This window comes from Saccopteryx leptura, chromosome 2 (genome assembly GCF_036850995.1).
Source record: "Saccopteryx leptura isolate mSacLep1 chromosome 2, mSacLep1_pri_phased_curated, whole genome shotgun sequence".
NCBI lineage: Eukaryota > Metazoa > Chordata > Mammalia > Chiroptera > Emballonuridae > Saccopteryx > Saccopteryx leptura.
The window spans coordinates 236,086,389-236,105,807 of NC_089504.1; the positions used below are offsets into that span (position 1 = coordinate 236,086,389).

At 48.6% G+C, this 19,419-nt stretch overlaps 1 protein-coding gene across 4 annotated transcripts in view; it reads right to left on the minus strand.

Moving 5' to 3' along the window:
• The window catches only part of CMKLR1 (chemerin chemokine-like receptor 1), a 47,261-nt gene extending 31,274 nt beyond the window's left edge, over window positions 1–15,987 (minus strand). For 2 of the 4 annotated variants that reach the window (XM_066370656.1, XM_066370647.1), the window contains exon 1: window positions 15,794–15,987. The gene's annotated coding sequence lies outside the window, so the exon portion shown is untranslated. Of the gene's footprint in view, window positions 1–3,937; window positions 4,011–11,942; window positions 12,003–15,793 lie in introns of those variants that run through there. The other 2 variants (XM_066370653.1, XM_066370648.1) reach the window with 2 other exon arrangements.
• Between the last annotated feature and the right edge of the window lie 3,432 nt (window positions 15,988–19,419).

Sequence of the window (19,419 nt, forward strand, 5' to 3'; positions counted from 1 at the left end):
AGAGGAAAGAGGAGACAGGGAAAGATGGAGAGAGAGGGACAATGATAGCCATGAATGCAGAAGAGAAAGAATGACCAAGATGACAAAAGTTTGAGAGTGGGGAAGAAAGACAAAAGCAGAGCAAATAAAGACTCAGAGACAGACAGACAGAAGAGGAAGAAGGGAAAGAGACTGAAAGGCACCTTTCTACCTGACTCCCGAGAAAGTTTAGGAAGACCTGATGGACCCAGCCCAGAGTGGGCAGAGAAATGACCTCACAAAGGATCATCCTTCCAGGGAGGCCCAAAGCAGCTTGGAGAATAGAGGGTTTGGGGTGTGTTGCATTTACACACATCTGAGAGCACAGTAAGAGCAGGTTTAGGATGGTTCCAAAATTCCCAAAGAGCAGAGAAGGAGGGACCAGGTAGGACCTCAGTAGAAATGGGAGGAGCCTTCACTTTAAGATGAAAAGCTAGAGCCACATAGCCTGGTGACCACATGCCAACCAGAATACGGTATGTGATTAGAGCTTGTCAGTGACTTTGGTTAATTTTAACAGGAAATGATGTGTTACTTAACACACCACCTGTTTGGAGGCAGAGTGGGGGCAGTGTTTGGGGAGGCCCTAGCAGGGAAAAGAGTGGCTAAAAGTCCGATTAGGTTTCAGTCACTATCTTCTCCATAGGTTCTCTCGGTCCATTGGATGTTGGCCTCAAGGGGAACTCACGAGAACACAGTTTTCCCACAAATGCTTCACCAAGGGTTCTGTGCAAGTATACTGTGAAACAATGACCGAACCACGCCGCAGGGGCCATAGGAGCCCACCCCAGCCACCAGGATGGCATGGACACTGGAGGGGGCCCCACATCAGCTCCAAACAGGACCCTCTCAGGCTGGTTCCAAGTGGATCAGAAGGAACCTCCTCCTTGGGGCACTGAGGACACTGGAGTCAGATGAAACTAGGTTTACAATCCCAGGTGTGCTCACGTGATAATCAAGGGCCCTGGTCGGCAAACCGCGGCTCACGAGCCACATGCGGCTCTTAGGCCCCCTGAGTGTGGCTCTTCCACAAGATACCACGTGCGGGCGCTACCTCGGTAAGGAATGTACCTACTATATAGTTTAAGTTTAAAAAAATTTGGCTCTCAAAAGAAATTTCAATCGTTGTACTGTTGATATTTGGCTCTGTTGACTAATGAGTTTGCCGACCAGTGGGCCAAGGGGATAATGGCTTTGAAAGCCACGGACATTTGAGTTTATAATAATACTTCATAACACCACTTACAAGCATCCATTCACAATTCTAATTTGGCTTCTTGAATTTAAATTTTTGAGTAGGCAACATAACTCCATCTAATTGGTGATATTTGAGACCATCAAAAATTACAAAAAGTTTAGAATGCAAGTCCTTGCTTCGACTCTGCCACCATCCATCCAGTCCCCACTGCACTCACCAACCTTTATTAGTGTCTCATATCCCCCTCCAGGGTCTCTTTGGACAAATACAAATGTATATCCTAATTTCTCTCCTGCTTTGCATAAAAGTCACTAAACTATACAAACTATTTTGCAACTTATCTTTTTTATCTAACAATATATCTTGGAGGTAAAAAAGAAAAAGGAAAAAAAAAAAGAGCATTCACCCTTTTTGATAGCTGTGTAGTATTCCATGTTGGATTTGCCATAATTGATTTATGGGGGTGGGTATTTGGCTTGTTTTTGTTCTCTTACTGTTATAATTCATTATTGTATGTGTTGCAATGTTACAATCAATCATTTTGTGTATCATTTCCCACTTATTAACAGCATTTCCCACTTATTAACAGCTCTCTTGCCTCTGTCTGTTATAATGAGCAAACAAACTTTAGGCTTTCTTCTTGCATTAGCTATGCTGTTCTAATCTACCAGAAAAAAAATGCTTCAGAGCCACTTAGACCATCTGTTCCCACAGAGCCAGGCCCCTCTCTAGAGAACAAAGGTTCATGGGAAGTCAGGGGAACTTGGTTTATATCTCAGCTATCCTAACTGTTTCAACTCCTGGTCCTCAGTTTCCACATTTATCAAAGGGAGCTAACAATCACACATGGGGCCCTCGTGGGGATCAAGGATCAGGAATGGATTCTGTGGCTGTGTGAAACTATTTACAGTGTAAAGGAGGCAGATTTACGCCCAAGGCCCACTTGTCAACTCCAAAGGGTAGATGTGGACCCTGTGGGTTCCCAGAGAAGAAGCCAGTGACAGGCCCGCTGTGGGGTTTCTGGTGCTGGTGCTCGTGTGGTGGCCTTGAGCAGCCCCGACCGGCCATCACTTGAAGCTGTTCTCTGCTCTTATTCTGTTTTAAACTAAAGCAGTGGTTGCATTGCTGCGATGTGGAGAAACCTCCCCCCCTTCATGAACTGGCCCTAGCCTTCCCAGCCCCTCAGGAAAGGATCCAAAGTAATTTTCCACCCTTTGCTCATAAAGAATAAATCCTGGCAGAGACAGGGTGCCCGCCTCTCTGCCAGGCAGGAGTCCTCATCTGCCTCTTCCTAGCGCTCACCGACTCCCACTTGCCTCCCTGAGGGGGGCCCCAGGGCTGACAGAGGAGCCTTTGTCTCCCTCCTCCCTGCTTCTCTGCTGCTGCAGGTTTCCCAGACCCCCCCCCCTCCACCCCTCGCAGGATGTAGCCCGGAGCAGACATCCTGGAAACCACGGAGATGCTGAACCAGGGACCCTGTCGCTGTCAACCCTTAGGGTCCTTCCGGTCCCTCACTGTGCCCTCGCCACGGGACAGCTCTGATTACCATCCCCACCGCCCAGTTGAGGAATCACTTCTAATAAGAGCCAGTGCCCAGAGGGAAGAAGTCACCAAGAACCTGGCTGGCACCTGGGGCCTCGAGGACCCTTGCCCTGGGGAGAAGTAAGTGCCTGGTTTTGCCTAAAGATGCTCCACTCAAGCTCTGGAAGGTGCAGCAGGCTCAGAGCACTGGGTGCAGCAGACAAGAGGGCAGAGGGAAGAGAAAAGGGGGGAGTCGTGGGGTCAGGGGGTACATGGGGAAGACAGGGGTCAGGCAGCCAGCCTTTGACCTGGCTCCCCACAGTGGCCGTGCTCTGCACCCTAGGTCTGGGGCACAACTCAGAACCTCACGAGCTTTGAAACCTCCCCCAAAAAAACCCCTCAAGTATCTGGAGCTGCCCCCAGCACTTCCATATGATACCCCAAGGGGGAAACAAGCCGGCCACCACCAACGCAAGGGGAGCCAGATGACGCCCAGGGAAACCTTTCAGAAGATTCCAGAAACATATCACTGCTCTCAAGCCGGGGCACCTTGGATGTCACCCCTGCATCCTTGCGAACAACCAAGATGGAGCTGACGCAGCCCCAGTTTAAAAGAACACACCTCCCTACGAGGTGAAGCAGTTTTCCCAGAGCCCCACAGCGAAGGCAGAAAGAGGCAGAACTTCTCACTCAACTTACCCCATCCCTAGGGACAGGGACAGCGAGGGACAAAATAGCAAACATCATGTACTTACTGAGTGCTGCGCCCCAGCTAAGCACATTCCCTGTGTGAACTCTCTCTTCCACCTTCCCCAATTCCAGATTCTTTCCTTTAAACAACCATCTGGCAGTGGTGAGTACCAGAAACAGAGAGATAAACATAAAATGTTTTCTCCCCTAGATCCACCTCCCCCATCCCTCCCCCAAAACCCTGTGAGGCAGTGTTACTCTCACGCCCATTTTACAGATGAGAAGACCAAGGCTACCTAGCTAGGAAGTCAAGGAATTTGAAGCCAAGGAGAACCATTCCAGAAGCTCTGAGCCCCACACCATCCTGCCTCCCACCTTGATGAGATGTGCTTCTCTGGACCCAGCTGACACCGCCCCATCCTCTCTCAATGCCCCCTCCAGGCCCCTGGACAAGGAAGGAAGGAAGGGACCCCCCCACACACACACACCAAGTGAAAAGACAGTTTTTACCATTTCAGCAGAAGGGTGACAGGAACCACAAGCTCCTCAACCAGGACACAGCTGGGGTGACCACCTCTGCCCCCACGTTCTGTGAGAAAGTGGCAGGCTTACGGGCAGAAAGTGTGGACATGGGTTGTGCCAAGATTGCGACACTTGCCTCCCCAGCCTGCCCTATTTCTCTGAGCTCTGCTGATATAGCTTTGTCACAAACAGAAAAAAAAAAGAAAAAAGAAGTCCACCCAATTCCGGCCTCTCCATTTACAAGAGAAGAGAGGAAGAGCGAGGCCCTGGTGGAGGTGCGCTCCACACTCCCATGGAATTGACTCAGTAACTTCCTGTCCTCGGGTTCCAGCGCATGGCAGGCTGCTGCTCGCCGGCCTCCAGGTAGACACCCGGCCAAAAGGCATCCCTCACCCGTGTCCGCAGAGCCTGAGCGTGCACCATCGTGGACACTTTAGGGACCGTGCTCACAAACCCCCGCTCCTGTGGGCGGTCACCGGTTGTAAGCACTCGGTGTGAAAGAGTTGATGGCTTTGGTTTCTGCTGGGCATTTGGATGAGAACAAGGTTCTGAGGGAATGAGGCATAAGACAGATACTTTGTATTTTTTGATTAATTTTAGAGAGAGAAACAAAAAAGGAAACAAAAAACATTGATTTGTTGTTCCACTTATTTATGCATTCATTGGTTGATTTTTATATGTGCCCTGATCGTGGATCGAACCCACAACCTTGGCATATTGGGATGACACTCTAACGAACTGAGCTACCCAGCCAGAGCCCAGAGTCACTTACGCAGGGGTCCCCAAACTACGGCCCGCGGGCCACATGAGGCCCCCTGAGGCCATTTATCTGGCCCCCACTACACTTCCAGAAGGGGCACCTCTTTCATTGGTGGTCAGTGAGAGGAGCACATTGACCATCTCATTAGCCAAAAGCAGGCCCATAGTTCCCATTGAAATACTGGGCAGTTTGTTGATTTAAATTCACTTGTTCTTTATTTTAAATATTGTATTTGTTCCCGTTTTGTTTTTTTACTTTAAAATAAGATATGTGCAGTGAGCATAGGGATTTGTTCATAGTTTTTTTTATAGTCCGGCCCTCCAACAGTCTGAGGGACAGTGAACTGGCCCCCTGTGTAAAAAGTTTGGGGACCCCTTCACTTATGTATTGATAGAGCTATCAAAGATATACGAGACAGCCCTAGGTGGAGTAGAGAGCACCTGTGATGGAGGTCAGGAGGAAAGGCATGGAACTCACAGCAGGGGGTGGGTGGGTAGGTGGGGCGGGCAGGAGAGCTCTGGAGAAAGGGGCCAGGACAACAGGAACAGCCCTTGTGTGGCGTGCAGACAAGCCGAGAGCGAGGTGTTAGGAGTCTGTCTCCCTTTGTTACAAGCTGTGTGGCCTTACGCAGCCAACTAACCTCTCTGAACCCCATCCTGGACAGAAAAATATGGTTGCTAACAGGTTGGAGGTTAAGCAGAAGGGAGCATTTAGAGAATTTAATCTCCCTTCAGAAATTACTTACCAAGACCCTCACACACACCCAGAAGTCTTAAGACCTGCTCCCTTTACAGGGGGCCTACTAACTACTCTCTTTTTAACGATTATTTCATGTAATCCTCACTGCACAGTTCAAAGTAGATGCTGTCATCACTCTCATTTACAACACTTACAAGTGGGAAAATTGAGGCTGAGGGAGGGTAGCCGTCTGGAAATTACCCAGCTGGTCATCGAGGGACATCACAGAACTTGGACCCAGGTCTGTCTGACTCCAAACTGCATCCCTGGGCTACAGACCCTATGGAAAAGCAGAAAGCTAACACCACTGGGGAAGAGGGGGGCATCTCAAAGGCAGAGAGGGAGGCTGGCTGACAAAGAAAAAGTGAATGAGCCCTGGCTGGGTGTCTCAGTGGATAGAACATCGACTCAGAGTGCCGAGGTCATAGGTTCAATCCCCATTCAGGGCACATACAAGAAGCAATCAATGAGTACACAACTAAGTGGAGCGACTAAGTAGAACAACGAGTCGATGCTTCTCTCTCTCTTTCTCTCGCTCGCTCAAATCAATAGAAAAAAAAATTTTTTTAAATGAATGAGCACACATCCTCTCTCTGGGCCTCAGTTTCCTTGGCTGTAAAATGGGACCGTGTGCCCCACCTCCCATGTTTCCAATGAGTTTGCCATGACCCCTCCAAGAGGAGTGGGTGGCCCCAGAAGACAATTTGGCGGTGGCAGGAAGTGGGCTTGGGCGGAAGCCCGGCCGGGACTTGCGAGGTAAAGCGGCCAGTTCTCCCTGGCTGGGGAAACAGCGCGGAAGGAGCAACCTTGGGGCGCAGCCGGCTCCCCTGGCCGCCGGCAGACGTGAGAGGCCAGGGCTGGGAGCGGACCAAGAACTTGGAGTGACCAGGAAGCCTGGAAACCTATATGATTTTATTAAACAAGGTCACCCCAATAAAGTTAATGGAAAAAAAAAGGAAGAAGGAAAGCAAGCCTGGGTGAGGGCCACCCAGCAGGACAGGGAGGAGGCCCAGGGCCCCAGCCTGACGAATGGGCCCCTCCCCAGGCCCACCAGGAACCAAGGACGAGAGGTGAGGGGCATCGCCCAGCCGGCTCCGGGAAGCCGCCCCGTCCCTCCCCAGAGCCCTGTTTCTGATTTCCTTCATGTCTGAGGCTTTTCACAGAAGGGGAGAGAAAAACAGCAAAAGAAAGGCCCATTTAGGCCAGACAGGACCTGCTTTCCCCCGGGAGGAGTGAGGCTGGCGGCCCAGGCCTCCGCCCTGTTTTCAGGCCGACACAGGAAACAGAGGGGAGAGCTTGGGCAGAGCTACAACTCTGGCACCATCTGTAAGCCTCTCTCTCCTGCCTCAGGACTTCCGGTCCCCACCATTCCCCACCGCTGAAGCCAGCCCCCTCATATGTAGGGTTTCGGCCCCAATTCCCTGCCACCCACACACGATCCCATGTGAACCACACCATACTGCCCCCAGGAAGAGAACCCGTTTATGACCCCCAAATCACAGTGGACCAAACTGAGGCTCAGAGCAGTTAAGTGACCTTTCCGAGGTCACACAGCCAGCAAGCCGCAGAAGTGGGTTTCAAAACGGGTGCATGAGAGCAGAGTTTCTGCTTCCACCCACCAGGTTGCCGTTCCATTCTTACTCAGGGGACACCCTTTATCTTCATGACCCAAATCCCTGACAGTTGAAGAGGCCCCCTGTGAGCTTGGTCTGACATAAAAGAGATTGAAGACTGCCTGTCCTCCCTAGGGACTAGCTCTTGACGTCAGTCGCCCCCCTCCCACACTTAGAAGCCAGAGGACATTTTCATGCCCAGCCTGGCTCAGGGGGCAGTGGTGACATCTCTTTTCCCCTTATAAACATGTCGCGGACCAGCCACAGGTGCCATCCTAAATCAACTCTCTTTAACCCTGAAAGAAACACCTGGGTTTCTCCCAACCTCTGTGCCTACCTCCATCAGCAAGTCCTGGGCATGGTAGGAGAAGGGACCCATTTATTCAGCCAAAAAAGCCACCATAACAGAGAAATAGTCTTTTATCCAAGCTGGTTTACGGAACAGACGACCCAGGAGATAAAGCCACAAACCCGCATGCCCTCTGCCAAGTTGGAATTTCTAATTCAATTAGCTTGAGATTGTCTGAAATCTTCCATTATTCAAATGTTCAAGTTTAAGCACCGAGTTTGGAGAGGACAAGGCTGGGGAGCAATAGGATGCTGTCCCGGTAAAATGGAGTGCATTGGACCACCCAGAAATTGGATGGGACATTCAAGACCCTGCAGCATGTCCAGACTCCCTCCGGCCACTCCCTGCTTCCACCCACCACACCAGACATCCCTTACTCGTCAAGCCTCTAAATCTCCACTCACGCTGCTCTCCCTGCCTGAAATATCTTTTATTTCTGGCCAATTTCTCCTCCAAGCACTCAAGGCCAACTCATCCTTGGAACCAGCTCAAGTACATGCTTCCTTCTCGAGGTTGTTTCCTGGCTTCCCCGATCAATGCTACCCGTGTTTTGCTCTTGTAGTACCTTGCACACTAAATGCTCCAGGCAGGCACTAACTCAAGTGCATTTAACAATAAGCTTGCAGGCCCTGGAGGTGTCTCAGTGAATAGAGTGTTGTCTTGGAGCCCCGAGGTCATGGGTTCAATCCTTGATCAGTGCAGGTATAAGAAGCAATCAATGAGCGCAAAATTAAATGGAACAACTAAGTAGAACAACAAGTTGATGCTTCTCTCTCTGTCTCTCCCTTCTCCCCCTTCCTCTCTTCTCTCTCTCTCAAGTCAATGGAAAAAATTAAAAACAAAACAACAAAACAATAAGCTTGCAGTCAAAATGGCCCAGTGTTTACCAACTGAACTGAACGGACAATGGATGGACTCAGCATAGGTGCTTGTGAGCCAGGAGCAATTGACTCCCATGTGTGTTAAAGGCAACCTTCTGGCTGGATGAACCTCCCCCACACACACCCGTTTACACACCTGTCTTTGAGCTCAACTGGGAGCCCTCTAAGGGCAGGGCTTGTCTCTCCCTGTGTCCTGGCACACAGTAGGTGCTCAGCGAATGTTGGTACCAGCGCCCCCCCACCCACCCAAGGACACACATCCTCAACAATAAGGCCCTTTCCTTCGAGGGAATGTGAAGTGGCTCTGTTCCTTGCAGCCATGAGCCAGGCTTGACCTTATCCCCAGCCTGGAGCAGAAACAGAGGGCTCGCATATCTAGAAATCACCACGGAGAGGCCCAGCATGGAGGGAAACAAATCTGCCCTGGATTCACTGATTTATGGGGAGCCCCTTACCACGTTCCAGAGACCGTGCTATGCCCTTAACTTGGGCACACTGCTTTCCTTCTAAACACCACCTGGTGGCATCCATATTGCCATCCCATTTTACAGATGAGAAAACTCTCTTGCTCAGAGCCACGAGGTTTGCAAGTGTTAGAGCAGGTATTTGTATCCAGCCTCAAAGATGGCAAAGCCTGGGGCCTTGGTCACGCTTGACAATCTCCCCACATGCCCTGGTACAACTTTATTGGTTGTTGACATCTGTGCCTATTCTGATGGGTCAGTGCCCTGCTGAGTCAACTGTACCCGAAAGACCGGCCATCTGAACTCTCAGTCTCCAAACTCAGGATTGGAATAGAGGCAGATCAATGTCTGAGCTATGCCTCACTGTGGTGGGAGGAATAATGCCTCCTGGAGGAATCCAGCCCTGTGGTGCCTTGATTCCATCCTCGGCCCTCCAGAACATTAAAATTATTTTAATTCATGAAGTCTGTGGTGATTGTTATAACGGCAACAGGACACTCATACACTGGCTACCTGAGTTCTTACTTTATCTCACACCCAGAAATTATAGATTCTAAAAACTGTTCAACCAAATTCAAATGACAAGGGAAGGGCTTATTCCACATGTCCCCTGTCCTTAACCACCACCCTGGACCATTGCCTGCAAACTGCAGACACTCTCTCAACAACTGTAAGAGAAAACTAAGGCTCAGAGAGGTTAGGTGACGTACCTGAGCTCACCCAGGTGGTGGGTGCCGAATCCCGGACTAGAACCCAGGTCTTTCTGGTTATGTCACACCCTCTCTCCCTGGCTCGCCTGTCTCTCTGACCCATCAGTCCCAGAAGGTGAAACTGAGTATGCTAGCTGTTGATTCTTGCCCCAATCACCCACTCACCCACCTCCTTGCACAAGAGCTGCCTTCAGCACAAGCCCAGGGCTGGGATCAGAGGACCCAAGTCATGTACTCCAAGAAAGCAGAACCGATTCCAACATTCTGCCTTGGTAGCAGCTGACCACCCTGCTGAGTCAGATGTTAGTACTTCCAAGATTACCAGAGTACATTTATAGTGGGTGGAGCACTCCCCACCCCCAGAGCCCAGGACTTCTCCATAGGGCGAGGCATGAATCCAGGACACTAGCCAAAATGACCTTTCCTAGCCTAGGAACCCAAGGCCACAAGGCACCAGATGCCCAAATCAATCCAGATGTTCAACGGCGAATTTCAATGCCTGCTTTGTTGAGAATAAAAATAGAAATGCTTCTGTGGTGTTGACCATGAGAGGTACTCAATGCTTGTTGTAGATGAGTCACTGAATCCCACAATGACCCTATGAAGTAGGCACTGACCTTGTCCCTACATTACAGGTGAGTACACTGAAGCCACAGGAGGTTAAGGGGCAGAGCTGAGATCTGAATTCTAGAGCAGTTGTCCATGGAGTCGATGGCCATGTTGTGCTGTCAATAGATGCCAGCCGAACATTAATATCTCTTTCCCTGATAGCACCCTGTAGAATTACTACCTCTCAGTTCCATCCGGCAGGGCAAGAAATTTTATTCTTTCTCTGCCATCAATGCAAAAATAGAGTCAAACCAAAAGGAAAAGATAAAGAAGTTGACTAATTTTCCTCATTTTGTCTAAAACCAGCATGTCCTGGAGTCCAGAAGCAGCAGCACAAGTGGCTGCCTACCCTCCGTCCCTGCATCTGAGGCCCGGCCCAGGGTCTCCCCCTCAGCCAGAGGCATAGACAGAGTCCTAGCCGGGAACCAGGAGCCCTGGGTCCTAGTCCCACCAAGTGACCTTGGGCATGTCACTGAACCAATCAGGACCTCACTTTTTTTATCTCTAAAATGGGGGCAAATAATCCTGGCTTTTTCATCTTTCCCCCACACAGCATGCCAGACACATAGACGGTACAAATAAATGATTTTTGAGTGAATGAATGAAAGTGTTCGGCACAAGTTTAGTTCCCCTTTTCTGAAGTCCTAAGAACAGGAACTGGGCCTGATTCCTCTTGAGTTCTCTCATTAATGCAGCTTTCACTCCTCCGTAGGTTGGTGCACAAAGGGACTCGATCCCAGACAACCACTATGTGCCTGGCTTACTCAAGACCTCAGCGTCATCCAGGACCCGCTGATGCCCTGAGTCTGTGTCCTCATACCCCATCTCCTTCCCTTTTTCTGGCCAGTGACTATAACACTTACTCACACTGGGCTTTCCCAGGCCAGGACAACCACCTAGCTGCCTTATAACCAGTAAGTTTGGTCCATTCTTGGGACTTGGACAATGATTCCGGCACTGCCAAGTTCCCCTATGCCCAGTGCTGGGGGAATACAGCCCAAAGGGAAACCCGACATAAATCACACACACATGCATACACATATGTGCACACACACAAAATGGGACCCTAGGCAGGGGTAGGGTTTTCTAAGTTCAAATCTCAGTTCTTTTGCTGATGAGCTAGCTGTGTGACCTTGAGCAAGTCCTTTTACCTCTCTGAGCCTCATTTTCTTCATCTATAAAGTGGGGATGAGATTATCTGTGTTTAGGGCCCCAGGATGTAAGAATTTACTCGATACGTGTGATGGGAATTATCTTGAGGAGAGGGAAGTATTTGTGGGTACAACATCACCATGTTGACTTTGAGACTAACTAGGGAAAATTTAGTCTTCGAATCAGAGCATGGAAGAGACCCAGGCAGCCACCATATCTGTGGCAGAGACAGCCAGCTGTCCACAGAAACTCATTCTCCCCTCTTCACTACACACTGTAGCTGGAAAAAGGTTACCCTGGTTAAGAATTCCATTTCCCAGCCACCAGATTGGTCACGTGATTCGTTCTTATGTGTGGTGAAAGGAAGGTTAGAGGCAAACATGCCACCTCCATGCCTTCTTTCGTCAGTGATGATGTCCAAGGGGATAGTAGGGACGTGAGATGGCTCACGGGATCATTGTGTGGGAGAGAACCACCCTCCACTCAGAAACACCTGCCTTGTGATAAACATCTGTTTCGTTTGAGCCGTTGAACACATTTGGGTCTACCTGTCTCTACAGCCACTACCCTGACAAATATGACATTCAACCTCCTTATTTATACAAATGATTATGGCCAGAGAAGGAGAGTACCTTGGCTAAGCCCACAAAGCATATTCAGCAAAGGTCAAGTATTTCAGTCTCATGACAATGTGGAGATTTGCAATTTTCAACCTACCCCAAAGAGGTATGATGATTCTTAGAGATCCTTCAACAACAACGGTGAGGTTCAGTGAGCCGCATTCTGGAGGCCTCCACTTCTGTTTCAGCTAGGATAACACCACTTTTATCTGTTTTGAACTGCACTTCCCCATATATTTTTATTGGAGAAAAGAATTCTGTGGCTTAAAATACTTTCCCAGTCTGAGCGCTGGGTGATTGCTAATACGATCTGGCCTTCTGTGGTACAACACTACAAAGTTTCACTTCTCCTGCATCAGGCCTCAATTGCTGACACAGGACATGTTGACTTGTACGAAGTGCATAGATATTTGCTTAGGAAGGATAAAAACGAATCTCAGTGTGCAGCAAAGGAACCCAAACTTGGGCAAAGGCAAAAGGAAAGATGTTCAAGTAACACAACGGGGTGTACCAGACTCATCTGGGGAGCGGGTTCAAGATGCAGACTCCCACTGCTTGCCCTCAGATACTCTGACTCAGAAAACTGAAGCTTTAAAAAATACTTATAACTATTGATCCTGATGTCCGCAATTCTGGAATTACCCTTTGGAGAAGTCTTGAGTCCACTTCGTAGCCTCAAAGCTGGCAGTGATAACCGCACCTGTGCAGCCTAGCTCAAAGAGAATGAAATTGACTTTTGGTTTCCTTGCACACTGGCAGGAACCTGAGCACTAATAATCTACTGGTAAAGAAATCAATAATAATTTCTATTTGGCTCAGATGGATGTCAAAGGTACAGCTAGCATCTATATATAGCATCTATATCTATATTTATAACATATCTATCTCCATAATTATATCTATACATAGCAAATATAGATAGTATAGAAATAATAATAGAATAATAGCTAATGTTTATAGAGCCCTTACTGCATGACAAGCCCTCGATTAAGTGTTCCTCACCTACCATCTCATCATTTAATCTTTTAATAATCTTATTTATATTCCCATTTTTTAGATGAGGACAACTGAAGCATAAAGATAAGGAATAATTTGTTCTATATCACTAAGCTGGCAGGTGGCAGACTAGGATCAAACCCACATGACAGAACCCAACCCCATAGCCACAGTGCTCTATTGCCTTCTCATTAAGTTCTCTTGTTAAGCTCTAGCATCAGAGCCCCCTCTCAAGACGCAGTTTCCAAATCCATCAAACGGACATATATAATAGTACTTTTATCATGTAAGTATGGCGAGAATTCAAGAAAATTATCACAATAAAATGTTTGGCAAACTAACAGGAGTTCTTAAGTAAACATCTAAGAGATGAGACTTTAGTCTAACTCCCTCATCCCATTTTACAGATGGTGAAACTGAGGCCTGGCTACTTTATGTATTTGATGAACATTTACTGAGCACCTACTACATGCTAGGTCTTGCGCAAGGGACTGAGGATACAGTGAGAATAATACTCGATTCTGGCTTCTAGGAGCCCCCAGGCCAGCAGGAGAGACAGACAGGAGGACCGTGCCCAGTTGCAGGGGACTTCTCAGAAGGGCTCAGCCCAAGAGGGCAGTACCTCCCAAAATCAGGTTTATCTATTCCCTGAAGTTTGGAGGAGACTAAAGGAGATTCCTGTGTACCAAGAGAGAAATAACCCTTCCCATGGGTTCCTCAGCGCCTAACACACCACTGTTTGAGCATCACTGGTCTAAGTTAGACCCTCTTTCCTAAAAAAATGCCAAGCCACCCTCCTCCCGCCAGCAGAGGCCTGAATTAGCCAATCCTGTTTATTTCTGCAATGAAGGCATTTAGAGAAGTTTTTCCTTTGAGCATGCTGGAGGAAGCAGGAGAGACAGCACGAACTGCGAGGAGATTGGTCTTGAAAAGGAAGTAGGGGATTCCAAAAGGGAAATGGGAAGAACTTTAATGGGAAGAAAAGGCCTGGCCACTTCTCACTTCCCTCTCTGAACCCCTCATGTCTGGGTGATCAGATTTACCTTAATAGCAGTTACAATCATCCCTTCATGATCCCCATGGATACCAAAATCCACAAATGCTCAAGTCCCTTACATAAAATGACGTAGTAATTGCATATAAACTATGCACATCCTCGCATATTCTGCAAATCATCTCTAGATTACTTATGACACTTAATACAACATATATGCTATATAAATAGTTGTTATACTGAACTGTTTAGGGAATAACGTTACAAGAAATGTTTACATGTTCAGTGCAGTTGCATCCATTGTAGACCTAACAACACAGTACATGTCAGCAACAGGGAAAAAAAATTTTTTTTGGTGAAGATTTTTGAGCCACAATTGGTTGAATCCACAAATGCAGAACCCGTGATACAGAAGGTCAACTGAACTTATTGTGTTGTTTTCTTGTAATTGTGCCAAAAGCTGGTCTACATGGCTTACCTATTTAAAATGTGCTAGTCTGAAAATGGCAGGGGTGGGGCATTGAATATTTTCAACAGAAAACACTGGCAAAGGGTCCCTATCCTTTATATACAAAGAGCTCTTAAATATCAATAAGAAAAAGATCAACAAATCCACAGTGAGGAAAATGGAAATGGACTTGAATGGGCTAATCATGAAAGAAAGGTGAACAATAAGCTTATAAAGGCAGATCAGTGTTAATAAAGAAATGTAAAGTGAGGCAGCCAGGTCTTAGCTCACCTTTCTTATCATCTTATCAGGGAAGTTTTAAGAGGTCATGCTGGGAGAATATTGCCCCCCACTACAGCACCAAGGGCACACAAGCTGGCACAGCCTTTGGGAGCAATGTAGCCAAAGCCTCAACAGCCTTAAAAGAACAGGCAACACTTTGACCCAAGGATTTCACGTTGGCAAAGGTGTCCATCGAACAAACATGCAAAGGCAATGGACTAAAGTGGTTGCTGCAGCACTATTTATAGTTATGGCGGGGGTTGGGGGGAGAAGGAAACACCCACGATGAGAAATGATTAAATGAATCCTAAGACATGTTTTCCACGCAGTCATTGGTCTAGCGGAGGAATGTAGATAACAGGGAAGGAAGTTCACTGTCCGAGGTGGAGTACAAGAAAGCATACCAGACAAGAGGTTGGACAAGTGAGTGTGAACATACGACGCAATATAGAGATGATGTATTACAGAATTGCGCACTTGAAAACAGTACATAATCTTATTAACCAATGTCACCCCCACTGAATTCTATTTAAATAACTGGAAGAAAACAGTGAGTGTGTATATCCACATTTACATGTCGGGTACATTGCAGGCACCCAGCGGACATCATGGGTACACTGGTGAGCGGGCGAGAGAGTGATGGAGAGGTGCACCTGAAAGGCCACTTCTGGGTTAGGACCCCTTTGTCGTCTCTGTCCTGATACTTAGTACAGCCTAGTGGTAAAGACCCTCATTTCATGCCAACTGCGACCCCCCCCCCCCCGTTTATCATACCTGCGGCCCCGAGCCAGTGCCTTCCCCTCTTGCAGCCTCAGTGTCCTCGCCTGTAAAATGAGGGCCAGGGCAGAATTGCGCACTTGAAAACAGTACATAATCTTATGAACCAATGTCACCAACCAATGGCCTCCCTCGTGGGGCTGTTGTGAGCATCTACAGTCACTAAGGAAAATCCTGTGCTCGCTGCTGCTTTTACAACTCTGGTGACCTCGCTACTTTTTTTTTCTTTTCTTTTCTTTTCTTTTCTTTTTTTTTTTTTTTTTTTTTTTTTTTTTTTTTTTTTTTTTTTACCATTAGCATGCATTGCTTTAGAGAGCTGAAAAAAAATCATAATAGAGTTATATTCATTCTGATAACAATGAAATGTTAAGAAGAACCCAAGAACTTCTCTCTTGGGCTAGTGTGCCCCTTTCCTGGCCCCTCAAGATGGTGTCAAAGCCAAGCAGGGTACCTTGAGGCTGGATTCCGCCCAGGTCTTGCTGAGGGTTCCCCAAGATTTCAGGCCACGCGAGGCTGTGCAGGAGACCTGTGTTCCACAACTTCTTTCTCCCAATCACACCGTTCTTTGGTTGTGGCTCTTTGCCCAGAAAACAGGTCATCTATTTATTCAATATCCTCTGGAACCCCGCAGAGCACAGCGGCTCCCCCCCCCCCCCCAGAACACCCTCATCCCCTAAGACAACCCTGAGGAGACTTCAGTCTGTCCTGAGCTCCTTGCTGGCTGGAGCTGCTGCCCTGAATGGGACAGACTGCCAGAGAAACAGCTGGAGGGAGGAGGGCGGGTGGGAGGGGCAGGAAACCGGGCTGAATGAGGGCGGGGGCAGCCAGCTGCGGGGAGTGGGGGCTGCCAGGGGACACTGTCCCTGCCAGCCAGGGACTGGGCTGGTGGGTGGTGGTGGCGGCAAGGCCCCTCTGATGGGGACAACCCGCCCCTCTGGTGGCCAAGCCCAGCTGGGAGCCTGCCCACTGTCTGAGCTCAAACCAGGAGTGCAGCTGTGGGAAGTGCTGTGCTCTCTGCAAGGACCTTGGAGCCCGGAGCCTGGAGCCCTGGAGGACCCAGGCCACCTCCTCACCCCAGGCGTTTGTGCATGCTGTTCCTCCCACCTGCATGCCCTTCCTGCCCCTATTCGGGACCTGAAGATCTCCTCCTGCTCCCTTTCTTTATTATTTTATTGTGAATTAAAGCAGCAATGAGGTGTTTCTTTAAGTATCAAATGAACAAAGATTATGGTGTCTCATAATATTTTATTTTATTTTATTAAATGTTATACAGAAGCAAAAATCACATACATATTTGGGATATTCGTTAACATACCATTTCTGGAGAGCTATCTGGCAAACTCCATCAAAACCTTGAACTTCGTTCGGACCCTGTATTGTTTTAATATAAATTCTGTTTTCATCCCAAACCCTGACCCCCAGGATTATTAACACTCTGGCATGAACATGCACACACACATATGTATTTTATATGTAAATATCAAATAACACAGTCATATTCTGTGTACCGTGTTATAACCTGCTTTTTCATTCAGTGATAAGGTATATATTTATATTTCACCCTGTTTTAACAGCTGCTAATTTTTTCACTGACTCAATGCACCATAGCTTATTTGATCAATACTTTCTTGGTGTTTGATTAGGTTATTTTTTCCAACTTTTTTTTTTCATTTTAGAGAGGGGAGAGAGAGAGAGAGAGAGAGAGAGAGAAGGTAGGGAGGAGCAGGAAGCATCAACTCCCATATGTGCCTTGACCAGGCAAGTCCAGAGTTTCAAACCAGCAACCTCAGCATTCCAGGTCAACACTTTATCCACTGCGCCACCACAGGTCAGGCATTTTTCCAACTTTTTAACTGTAATAAACCCACTTATCCAATTATTTTCTTATGGACATATTTATTATTCAAAGGGTCTTCTGCTCCCTCCTCAGGTCTTAGCTTGGGGACCACCCCCTGGGAAGCCTTCCTTGCCTCTTGGGGGTTGCTCTGGTCTCCCCTTGTCCCTTTGGGCTCCCCTCCTCAGTCATGGCACTGATGTGGTATAGTCCCTGCCTGTTAGGGTATTTCTCCCTTGCCCTGGGGACTCCTTGGGAAAGGGATTGTATTTTGTCCCTGGCTCTGTCCCAGCTAAGCACAGTGCCTGGTGTATTATCTGCATGATCACGTCATCATCACCATCATCAACAACAAAAAAATCACAATAACCATCAGCCAGGCACTGCGCTGGCCATTTGCACCGAATCCTCCCTGCAACACTAGGAAGCAGTTATTACCTCTGTCCCCGTTTTACCAGTGAGGAAATTGGGACGCTGAAAGGCCACCAGCCGGCCCGTGGGAGAGCTGGGATTCCGCCTCGCTGTCCAGCTCCAGGGTCCAGCCCTTTGCCTCTGCACTGAAGAGCTGACAGAAGAGCCTGCCACATGCATGGCCCTGGACCGAGGTCCCTCCGTGGAATAAACCGTGTGAACCTCCAGCAACGCCGGGGGAGGTGTCACGTGCCCATTTTACAGATGAGGGTGCTGTGGCCACAGAGGGAAAGTCATTTTGCTAAGGGTACCCAGATCATGCCCACAAATCTGATGGAACCCAGGTCTAATTCCAGAGCTAAGGCTGCAGGAAATAACCTGTGTGGGAAAGAAAAGGGAAGAGGGGGGGAAGGGGAGGGGAGGGGGAGGGAGAGAGAGAGAGAGAACGGGAAAGAAGGAAAAAGAGAAGGGGGCGAGGGAAGAAAGAAAGATTAGGAGAGGGAGGGAGGAGGTTCACCTGATCTTTTTTGGGTCTCCAAGGCTTGGGCAGGTGGGGGAACATGGCCTTCACCATCTAAGTGAATGACAAATGAATGCTTCTCTCTCCCTCTCTCGCTTTCTCCTTCTCTCCCTCTCTCCCTTTCTCTCTCTCCCTCTCTCCCTCTCTCTCTCTCTCCACCTGCATCCTCTCTAAAATCAATCAATAAGAAAAAAAAAGAAAGAAAGCTCTTGGACTTCACTGCAGAGGGCAGAATGGGCCCTCTGGGGGCGGAGCCCAGCCTGCTGCTGGTTAGCAAGCTGCTGGAGGAGTAGGGAACTCGCCCAAGTTTGAAAATCGCTGATACAGACATTTCCATTAGGAACACACGAGTTACTTTGTCTACCCACAGAGCCGTAGTTAAGACGGGAGGCTCTGAGATCAAACCTGATCTGATTGAATCCCTGTCTCCACCACTGTGAGCCATGTGACTGCGACAAGTCCTGTCACCTGTCTGAGCCTCAGTTTCCTCAACTGCTGGGGACAGAAGAGTGGGGAGGAGGAGAACTGAAGGAGATAGAGGGGGAGAGGTGGTGCTGGGGGGAGGGGGAGAGCAGGAGCAGGAGCAGCAGCAGGAGCAGCAGCAGGAGCAGGAGCAGGAGCGGAAGCAGCAGCAGGAGCAGGAGGAGGCAGCCTTCTGGGAAGATCAGCACACTTGGGGATCCTGGAAGGGCAGCCAGATGACTCCAGCCTCTGGATGGGTTTATGGAAATTGCCTCTTCTCTCTCAGTGCCGCTACTGCAGGGCTCCCGGAGGCCTCTTGTCTCCCGAGCCAACTCGAGGCTGTAGTGAGGTTCGGGTTTTATCAGCTGGGAGCCACATCTGGCAGAGGGAGGACCCTGGGCTCAGGGCCAAGCAGGCCTCTGGATGACAGAGGTGGGGTTGAAGCACACAGCCCCACCAGGCCCCAGTGAGGAGCAGGTGGAGTCGGGCTACCCTGGAGACAATCAGAAATCACAGGTCCCTGGCCACCATTCTGAACATGACTAAGCTTAGCCTTTTCTTCCTTGGAGTGAAAAGGGGTTGAGGAGGGTGGGGTGTTTGTTTTTGTTTTTTGTTGTTGTTTTTTTTAATAGACTTTTGACATCTAAGGGCTGACATAGGGATACCGGGGCCTGAGAGAGAGGCAGTGGCCTACGGGGCATTTAAAAAGGCCTCTGTTTATTCCTTTGCAAATGGTGTAGTTCCAAGATGTTGGATCAAGCTTCATCTTAATGCTCAATTTCTGTGGAATCCTGGAGCTCTGTGTTTGGGGAATTGGAGGCCACATCCAGGCCTGGCTGGAAAGAGCACA